We start from the raw sequence: 11,159 nt of genomic DNA, 5'->3' as shown, positions 1-11,159 counted from the left end.
CATCTCCTGAGAACACTGATCATCAGCAGACACGAAGCCATTTGCTCACAGTTTACTTTAACACATTAACTTAGAAATCTGCAGATCAAGTTTGCAAATATATAATACACTATAATACACAGAATACACTTGTGATATGTAAATACTAGGGGTGGAACGATACACAAAATTCACAGTTCGGTTCGTTTCGGTTCGATACTTTGGTGTCACGGTTCGATATTTTTTCGATACAAAAAAATGTTTATGCCTTTTTAATTTGTCATGTATTAAAATTATAAATATATATTTTAAATCAAAATTACAGTTTTTAAATTTAATGTTGCTGAAACAACAAAATAATAAAAAAAAAAAATCTATCTGATTGAGAAATCACTCATCCTTGGAAAAGAGAGTTTATTACAGAGAAATGGCTCTTTCCAAAATAAAAGCTATACTATACGCTTCTTCTGGGCTATATTCTCAGCAGCACGTTAAAAATATCAGGTCCCCATAAGGAGAATCATGTGCTAACGGCTGTCTAAATGACTCGGGTAAAGTTTGTAGCATGCCTGCTTGTTGTTTTTGTCTGCTTCCACTTGTCTTTGCACTAGGATGATGTCGGCGTAAATGTGCAGTCATAGTCGTTGTTCCCACTCGTGATGTCAGCGTTAATCTCATTAAAATGACATTAACGCCATAACACGGCAAATCTCCATTAACGAGTTACCGCGGATCACCCCGTGCGTGGGGCTGGACAGCATCAACACATTAACAAGCTAACTGCGCTAACGCACTAGTTCCCACCAATTGAGCATTGCGTGGCACATCTGACATACTGTTTTACTTTTGTCCATGACACGCTTACCATCAGGGTCATGCTTCACATGAAAACTAAAATAGGTCCAAAGGCCAGATCTGAATGAGGGTGGGGGAGGTTCAATTTCGGGTAGCGTTGAGGCAGTTGCCATGTTGCAACGAGCTTAGCTTCTGTCTTGTAAGCTTGCACTGCGCTCAGTGGATCTGCACTCGACAGTCCAGCCTAGGTGGAGTAGTCGAACGCAGATCCACTGAGCTCTCAACACAGACAGTATTGTCAGAAGAAAAGTTGATAAAATAAATAAAAAAATGTTGTATTGTTCGATACATATGCGTACCGCACCGAAAGCACTGTATCGAACGGTTCAATATCGATACGAGTATTGTTGCACCCCTAGTAAATACCAATGTATGACAGGCCATGGCTCTTTTTGCAATTCCTACCTGATGTTTAGCTGTAAATATAGGCTCAGTTATGATTGGTATGGTAACCCAATGACCTGACTAAGTCAGCGTGGCCTTGCTGGAGCAAAGCAGTGTGGATCAGCATTGAAGTACAGCTAAGCGGGGCAACCTTGTAAAAATGAACTGGATCAGAAAGGAAGACCGCAAACATCACGAGCCTTGATCTTGTAATGGAAATACTTTGCAACAGTGCACCACATGTGAGAAATATTTTCAACAACAACACACCGTTATAGCTCGGGAACATTTATTTTCAACACTTGTGGCACCAGTTTAGCATTGTCATTGAATTTATCATGCAATGCAGTCAGGATGTTAGGGAGTGAAAGAGCAAAACAAGTGCGCTGTTAGGTTGATCAGACTGATCAAGGTCATCAAGGTCACTGATGTTGGCTTATCACTGAAACAAGTTGTGTTTTGGTCCTGTAATAAATGTAATGAAGGATTTTTTGGAGAGTGCTGGTGATCCCATTCTTTCACAAGGTCATTTCTTTTACATCTAATTATCAGTCGTTGATCAGACGATTTATACTTGTAAAATTTGCTAATTTAAAGTGTAAAATGTAAAAGTAAAAACGAGCCTCAGTGCCTTTTGTATTATACATATTACATCAATGTATTATTAATCCTAATTTAGTAATGTGAAAAGCATTTTTTTCTATTGCAGCTGGCTTAGGTAATTTGAAGTGTTTTGTATGGTCATGATTTCTTTGATTTTTCATAAAGTTTTTAGAAATACTGAAACATCTCCATCACAATTACCCAGAATCCCAGGTCACACCTTTACAAAGCCTGTTTTATTATTTAAAAAATTCACTCTTACCCTTTGCTTCTCAGGGTTGCTCTTAATCGTTTTCTGCTCGCAGAGCTACGAGACACTGCTGCCTATTTGTTTTTAATGAAACCACAACATAATTTATTAAAGAAAATATTGCTGTTCACATATTATATGGGTTTTTCTATGCTATGCACTCTTTATCGGTTCGCCTTGGGTACAGTAGGGAACACCAGCTGTATTTATTGCATTGCCATGGTAACTAGTGTTCGGCCAGACAGCAGGAAGATGTCAGTCAGAATGCAGAACTATACCTAATGTTATTCGCTGAACAGGCTCGATCATTTCCTTGCTGACTTTTCGCTGCTAACATGTGACTTTACTGAATCCATCTTACAGCTCCGACCTCAAGCAATAATGCTGTACTCAAAGCAATCTCAGAATAAAAAAGCTTCATTGTTATGAGCTTGCTCCACATCCAACAAATTGATCTGTGAAATACATTACAGAAGAGGGTGTACCACCTGAAGACATGAAACGTTTTCACCGTCTTGATTACTGATTATGCCTTGATTAGCAGGGAGATTAAAGGGGGTGTGCTTGTGTGTGTGTGTATTATCAGCCCATGTGTATATCCATTTCAGTAGACACTATTGCTGTAATTAGCAGATGTGACACTCTTGGGTGCCTCTTGTAGTTAGATTGCTTAGTTTCCTGCATCAGGAGAGCACCATGGTTGGCACGGTGGCTGGCTGCTTCCCAGTGGATTCAGAGGTTAGCGGTGCTTACAGCTTGGTCCTTCCAGTGAGACGGAGGGATGTGACATACAGATATTATGAAGACAAGCGTGCAAAAAATTAAATGTGCATATATTTTAATGTATATATTTACTGCAAGAGATTGGTCTTGTTAATCACTTGTAACTTTGTTAATGGCAATGTTGCATGGCTGTTGTCATGCAGTGCAGACTTTGCAGCTGAAATACTAATACATTGTGAATACAGAGTCTCTGTGGCTTGAGTATATGACCTTATCTCTGAGTTTTTAGAGGTTGTATGTGAAATGCTTTGTCCAGTCTAATATTTTTGACCAATCCATAATTTGCTAAAAAAATTTTTTTTATCTGAAAGTAAAAATCCTCATGTTTCTAATCCCATGAGTCATACCCTGATCATGTTGCATCCTTGTGAGATAAGAGAAAAAAAACTCCCACTGTCAACCTTATCTGCAAGTCAAGTGTCACTCAGGTTTCCTGTGTTGTGTAGCAGCTGTACCGGTAGTATCTTTGCGCATATGAATTAAGGCCACCATGTGTGAGACATCTAATCTGTCTGATCATCCTGCTTTACAGCATTGATACGGAGACTCATATTCAATTATTATACATTGTGCTGCAATGTTGTCATCCACTTAAAAATCCGTCTATTAATTTGGGACAAAAACAACTATGCTGTGTCTGTCACAAATGCAGAGTATGTATCAAACAAGCAGCATAGTAAGCCTTTTACTTTGTTTAGAAATTGCATAGTGCAAAGCAATCATCAAAGTAAGCTGAATGTACTCCACCAGTTCAATGACTTAGCTACTCTGTGCATCTTAGGGCTAAAAGATAATGGATATCCTAAACAGTCATGACAGAAGCCCTCCATTCTTTGTCATGCTGTGAATAATGTGCCAGTGTTTGGTCCATCAGCTGTGTAAGAGCTAAATGGTGCTGCAAGTATCAGTTTGATAATGAATAGTGACTGTCAAATCTGTCTCAGAAACTTTGTTGAGTGCTCATTACTTCAATACCAATTAAAATGGAGAACTGTGGTTGCTGATAGTCCAAAACAATGTGTACATGTTACATGCTACATGACATCAAATCCAGAAGACACATGCTTGCAGGCTACCAAGCCCACAAATACCCAGTACAGATTGCAAAAAAAAAAAAATTCAACAAGCTTTTCTGAAAACTTTCTAACTTGGTTGTAACTATATTTACCATTTTTAAATGGACAAAGGCCACAACTTTGCATCCACTCAAACATGAGTAGGCTTTGCAAAAAAAGTGGTTAATGATTATACACTCTGCCATCCATCTATTTTCTCAACCACTTGTCCAATTTAGAGTTGGGAAGATGATGGAGCCTATCTAATCAGTCATGGGATGAGAGGCGGCCCTGGACAGGTTGCCAGTCTATGGCAAGGCTAACAGAGAGAGAGAGAGAGAGAGAGAGACAGACAACCAATCATACCTATAGCCAATTTAGAATCACAGATTAATGTCTTTGCACAGTGGAAGGAAGTTTCTAAAAGTTGATAAGAGTATCCACTTTCATTGAAATTCACTGAGATTGCAGTCATCACTGAAACCTGATGACATATGGAGACGAAGGCATGTGGAGAACATGCCAACTCCACACAGAAAGGCTCCAGGAGTGAACTTTTTCCACCACTTTGTCACACTCCATTTCTATTTTGTTCAATATTTGCAAATGATTGTTCTTAATAGCAGTTTGTTTATAATTGTTTGCTATATTCCAAACTTTAATGGGTGTAGGCATGGGACATCAGATTGCAATGATGATGCTGGAATCCCATTGAATCTTGATGAATCTTGACATTTAGATTCAAACTGCATCACAGAGAACGCATCCTACAAATGTCATGTTTTCCAATGCAAAACAAGATGACTGTATTAACAAAAAGCCTGATGTTTTTTAGGCTGGAGTGCAGATATGTTTAAAAATAGGTCAAGTTTGCCGGGTCATATTTCTCCATTAAACCAGCCAGTTGGCTTGGCACTTGATACCTGTGTCAAATGTGAAAAACTGTGAGATGAGTAACGCTTTATCACACAGCCGTGCTTTTTCGATTAAAAAACTCAAACTCTGCAGGTAGGCAATTTAAAGCAACACTAAGCAAATGCACCTGTTTTATCAGCTACACTCAACAATGGACAAACCTAAAAATGAGACTACTGAACAAAATGTGCAGTACAAATTTAATCAGGCTGGTAACAGTTGAGAAAGCTAGACTTACTAATGTCACACATTTTGCCTCCATTGTCTTTATGATAATGTTGTTAATTTCTCAGTTAACCCCTTCTTTTGGGACATATACTTAAGCCTTTAATGACTATAGCAACAAGTGCTGTGAAATAGTAAACAGGCTTTCATTCGTGCCCAGAGACTGGATTCTTGGATGTACCCCTTTTTCAGGTATTGTCCCTCCTCACGGTTTCTCTGACCCTTCTCATTTTGAATGTTTGTATAGAAATGTTGGTTTCCTTTAAAGCATTTGAAGATCTCTTCATACTGAAAAAAGACCAAATGAAAAGCTGCTGACAATCACATCTTCCTCAGTGGTACTACAGTGCAAGTTAGCATTTGTAAATGAGCATTGTCATCCATGCTAACATTGCAACCATGTTGTTGTGCATGCTGATATAAGCATACGCCAGTGTTGGGCAAGTTACTTTGAAAAAGTAATTAATTATAGTTACTTTTTTGAAGAAGTAACTAGTAACTGAGTTACAATATTCTAAAAGTAATTAATTACTTGAAAAGTAACTATTACGCTACTTAAAAAAAATGTTTAACCCTCTGGGGTCCAGGGTATAATTGGCCATTTTTAACTACTTTCGATGTTCCCTCTACATTTCACCTTTAAAAACTATTTACTTTGCCTTGTTTGGTATCATTCTTTTAAGCACAACCTCGCGTGTCTGAATTTACAGTTATGTTTTCATTTTGACATTTTTTGTATTAACACAATTGATCTGAAATCAGACAAAAAACAAAATCCGAGTAAAAAAGGTTATATTTTTTACTGTACACAAACATGTTTATTGAATCATATTTCATAACTTTAAATGCAAATATAAATTGCCAATTTTAAAATCATATGCACAAGTTTTGCAAATAACAAAGTTATTTGCAGCCATTTACTTTTTACCCTTTTTTAAAATAACCATTTCAAACTATTTACATAACAATCAGCTGTTCTGCATTCAATAAGATGCCACACAAATTATTTGTGCCACTCCAAAAAAATAATTTCTGGCACTATAAAGGAGAACATCACAGCCTGATACCTGCAGGTCTGACAGCAGCAGGTGTATCACCACTTCTGTTTTTTACCTGGAGACAGCAGTCGCCTCATTGTTCTGACACACAACACAAAACTATCCACAACACTACACACTAACTACACAAGACAACACATTAACTACACACTACAAACACGCTAAACGTCACAAATCTCTCACATCTCAAAACTCTCTATCTTTTTCTGCTGTCTTCCTCTCTCCCTCTTTCTCTCTCTCTCTCGCCGTCACTCCTAAAACTTCCCCCTCTTCCTAAACAACCAAATGTCATGTTGCCATATAAATTTTGATTGGTCGACATGGTACATTTTTCAACCAACACGAAATGGCTGTTTTCTGTTTTGTTTTTTAATTTTTGGGTCATAAGCAGAGAGTGCTTGCTGGCGCTGTCCTTAGACGTTAAACATGATGAAACTATTGGGGAAAAAACGCCGCGTATATATTGTTTATCATGACTCTGGTTTTACGTGGCCTATCAACACAATTTAAAAACTAGTATATATCACATTGTTGCTTTGTCATCTTGAAGTGGTCATGTGATTGGCTTACCAGGACTACTTTCTTCTTCCTCAGTCAAACAGCAGCACACATGCGATTGTTTTGCCCCCTACCTCCAGGTGTTGTGCCAAAAAGTGATCGTCTGCCAGAAAGTGATTGCCGTCCGCGGGAGCACGCACAGCTACTTAAAGCTGTAGCGCCCAGATTACTTACAGCTACTTCCGTGCAACTGATATAAGGTGTGGGAAGCTGAACACAGCTTCAACCGTCTGTTTGTTGAAAAATAGCAACGCGACTGCATTTTCTTGTTAGTAACGGTAACGGCGTTGTAAAGACAGGAATAGTAATTAGTTAGATTACTCGTTACTGAAAAAAGGTAACGCCGTTAGTGGCATACACATTGCCGCTATACTGCTAGGGACCATTTTTCATTTATAGTTAGATGTAGTTGCAGCTACTATGTTATATTGACTAATATATATTTTATTTAATCCCTTAACATGTACATTTAACTATTATTTCATTAGCTACACGTTGCTAGTGCCAAGTTGGAGCCTCTTTTAGTTTTACTACTGCCTCGATTCTACATGTTGCTGGAAACATGCCTCAGTTATTTTGGTCAGTATTGACATCATAGTGTTACATGCTGCAGATGCCGCATATTTGTCAGCTGTGGATCCATAATGGGAATATCCTGTTCCACCACATCCCACAGGTGCTTTGCTGGTCTGAGATCTAGTGAATGTGGCGAACTAGCAATTGTTTTTTTTTCTTATTCTCTGTAAACTCTAGACATTGTGTGGTAAACTCCCAGTAGATGAGCAGTTTCTGAAGCCTATCTTGCATCAATAACCATGCTGCGTTTACAGTCAGTTAAATTGCCTTTCTCCTCCATTCTGATGCTCAGTTTGAATTTCATCGGGTCGTTTTGACCATGTCTAAATGCCTAAATACACCGGGTTTGCTCACATGTGATTGGCTAATTAGATAGTTGCACTAATGTGCAGTGAGCAGCTGAAAATATGTACCTTGAAAGTAGCACCAAGAATTAAAATCAAAACTTAAACAAAAGAAGCTGAGACCTCTTGTTAGCCAATGTAGTGCAGATTGGCAATGCTGCCTTCTTACAGAAGTGGAAAATGTGCAATGAAAAAACGGACACTGAATGAGACAGTGTGTCTGCCAACATAGTCTGTACGAGGTCGGCACTTGATAGCCAAGAATTTCCAACTGCTGCTAATCACATCTTTTGTTTAAGCCTGAGAAGGTTTGGTGAGTGAGTACTCCAAAGTTTTATAGCACACAACAAAGTTTAATTTTGTAGTATACTATATATGCAGGCAGTGTATTAGATTGCCTAAACATCTCTGACCTGTCAGGTCATGAACACAGGACCTCTGTGGTATCTTGTAGCGTCTGAGAGTCAGACGCTGATAGCATATATTTTAGATCATGCTGATCGCTGGGTGGTGCATTTGAGAAAAGTACTTGTGCCATCACATCTTACCAATGCTTCAGTGATTGGGATCAAGAAAGCAACTGTGTTTGAGGGTGGTACTTGTTAAAGTGCAGATTTGTCTTTTGCATACTATTGTTCAGTGTTTTACTGTAAGAAACAATCACTGCCCCCCACTGAGATCACCTTGAGTACAGTAATCAGTGAAGTGTTCAGTTTTTACAATTTATATCTATGCTGATAAATACTGACTCGCTTGTTGGTGCCAAAGCCTATAAAATCAAGGGCCTATTTAATCACAATCCTGCCATATTAGTCTTTTCCTAGCCTTAGCCCTGTCTCTGCTGAAGAATGGCTGGTCGTGCTTAGGGTCATCCTGCAAGGCCTCTCATAAATTCTACCTGCGTTACCTGTCTTCTGGCACTTGCTTGATAACACTCATTATTGCTCAACGACCTGGAGGCAAAGCTTCACTTTGGGCATCATCACCTTCGAAACTCAGCATGGGAAACTGTCCTCCTTGCAGTTCACCTCTGCTTTTAAAAGCCATAAACTTATGCCTGACAAGTTAGCCAGGAGACAAGAATCACAAGCGGTGATTATTTGATATTGTAAAGTGAATTACATCCTCTACCATCCTCCAGAGAAAAGGAAGGTTTCCAAAGGACCAAAGGGATGTATCAGTGCAGTTTATGAGGCTCCTCAATCACACAGAGGAGTGGTTGAATCTCAGATCAACCCGGGGCGACAATGAAAGTTTGAAGTCTAAGTCAGTGGTGAGATGAAATAATAAAAGGAAATGGAAAAAAAAAAGCTACCATCTTCTGTGATGTAATTTTTAACTCTGCAGTGATTATTGCAGTTCACAATGATAAATCGAAAGGGAACGAGTATTCATGATAAAGTAATGAACAGGAAACTGTAGACTTTGAACAGTGCTTCAGTGTGTAGTGTTCGATGAAGCACCTTTCTTTCATGTAAACACTCTTCTTAACGCACTCACACTGGAATATATAGATGTTCAACTGAGAAGAGAAACCATTTCAACGGTCAAATAGAGTGAGAGTGCCTTAGGAGGCTATTCACACTAGTGCTGATAGTTGTTAAAACCCTGTGTGCTTCACTTCAAATGGGTTTAGAACAGCTTGCGGATGTGAACAGGGCAATGGAGCAACACCATAATACACTCTGGGATGTTCACCTCAGGCAAGCATTCTGTGATGCTAAGCATCTCTCTCAGAGCTGCCAAAGAAAGTCCATTGATTTCTCCCTTTGTTTGTGGAGTTGGTTCCATTGTGGGATTTGAAAGAGAAACAGAACTACCGAACCATTCTCAAGGTGAAGGCTCCCCAACAGCTAATGGTTAAAAAAAAAAAAAATCAATCAATTAACATGTTTCTTTTTTCTAGCAGCAGCAACTAAAACATGCCTCTCAAGGCTTTTTAAAAACTGGGTCAAACTAAGAAGTAACATCCCAGAGCTGGATGCCGTGGACAAGAGGTCTGCAAGCCCACTTGGCTGAATTGTTTTGGGGTTTTTTTCATTAGAAAATAGCATGACAGCTTATCATTTCAATTTTAACTTCATTCAGCTGTCTGGGTCATATTGTTAACATCAGCCATCGTCTATTAAAAGATTATCCTGATTGGAGCCTGTACCGTACATCACAGTCTGCCCCAGTGATACACACTTATGGCTGGCTGTATCAGGTTTTTATCAAAGGCTATGCATTCATTTGATTCAGTTTTCACCTTAGCAGTTGAATTAAGGTAATAAATACTGCAGCTAAAAAGCTAAGCTAGGCATCAGGAAACTATAATATGCTAATATACAGTGTCCTGCAGGATGCCAGTGGGATTCTTGTAGTGTGAGAAAAAAGGAAATATTTTAATCAGCACTACAACTTCTATGAAAAATAATCATTGCTCACTTTGTTCACTGCTGATGCTCTGCATTATCACAACTGAAACTTAAACAACTGCCATTTTTATGTATTTTTGTCTCAGTGAGTTACTCAGAAAGCCATGCTGTCAGCTTAATGGAGCATGGAGTATTTGATAACTTTGATAGTTATCATTCCGGAAGCAAACATCTGTATTTACAGTAGATATTTATAGTTACCTATACAAAAATGCCTGCAATTGCTGTTTGGTAGTGTGCACTCTCCTCTTAAAACCAGGTGTTTGGTGTAGCTTAAGCAGTGTTTTTGTTAACAATACTAAGGTGCATTAGATGTTTTTTCTGGGTGTATGTCTTCCAGCTGTTTTATGTCCTTGTTTTGACAATGCTTTAAGGGCCTCTGTAATCTCACTGTCACATTTGTCACTTTAACAAATTAAGAACATTTCTGTGCAGCTGCACTGGTTGCCTGTCGTAATAGACATTTCTTCAGCAAAAACTATGTCAGCATGACATTTGTGGGACCTATTAAGCTTGCTGATATAGACAATCATAGCAAAATGGCAGTAAACAGTGAAGATTGGTGTTGTTGGTTTAAATTCAGTTCTAAAGTGAGTGCATAGGAAAAGTGTCAATCAATTCAAATTTTTTCAGTATCCTTAGCAAAGACGTGGACCATCTGCTCACTGGTACTAAAACACAGATTTGGTTTTGACTGCTGATATCTGCAAAATAAGAATCCCAGTTATAAAAGAAATGTTTTTCTCACTCTGCAAGCTAAATACATAATATTTAAATGTACTTTTTCCGAATAGATTTTATATATCATACCTATTTCAAGATTACTATTTTATTTTTTATTAGGATTTAAGAGGAAATAAGTGGAATGCCTCATCGATATTATTAAATATATTATACTTATATATTTAATTCCAAGTTTGTGGTGAGTGATCTTCAAATTCAGCCTTCAGTAGGTCTCCTTTAGAAATCCCTTATGATATTATAGATTGCAGGACTGCACTGGTAATGAGGGTGTTAAATGTCCTCTTTTACATGAGATATGTAGACTCCTTCACATCCTGCTGTGGTGTAAATGTTCCTAGGCCAGTGTGTCCTTGATCTGCCCTGCGGTCCTGTTCCAATTGGCTATTCTTTGAATATCACAGCTGGACCACACT

The sequence above is a fragment of the Haplochromis burtoni genome, unplaced genomic scaffold (genome assembly GCF_018398535.1).
Source record: "Haplochromis burtoni strain Fernald_Lab_line unplaced genomic scaffold, NCSU_Asbu1 Contig_489, whole genome shotgun sequence".
Lineage (NCBI taxonomy): Eukaryota > Metazoa > Chordata > Actinopteri > Cichliformes > Cichlidae > Haplochromis > Haplochromis burtoni.
Note: the sequence above shows the minus strand (reverse complement) of the source record.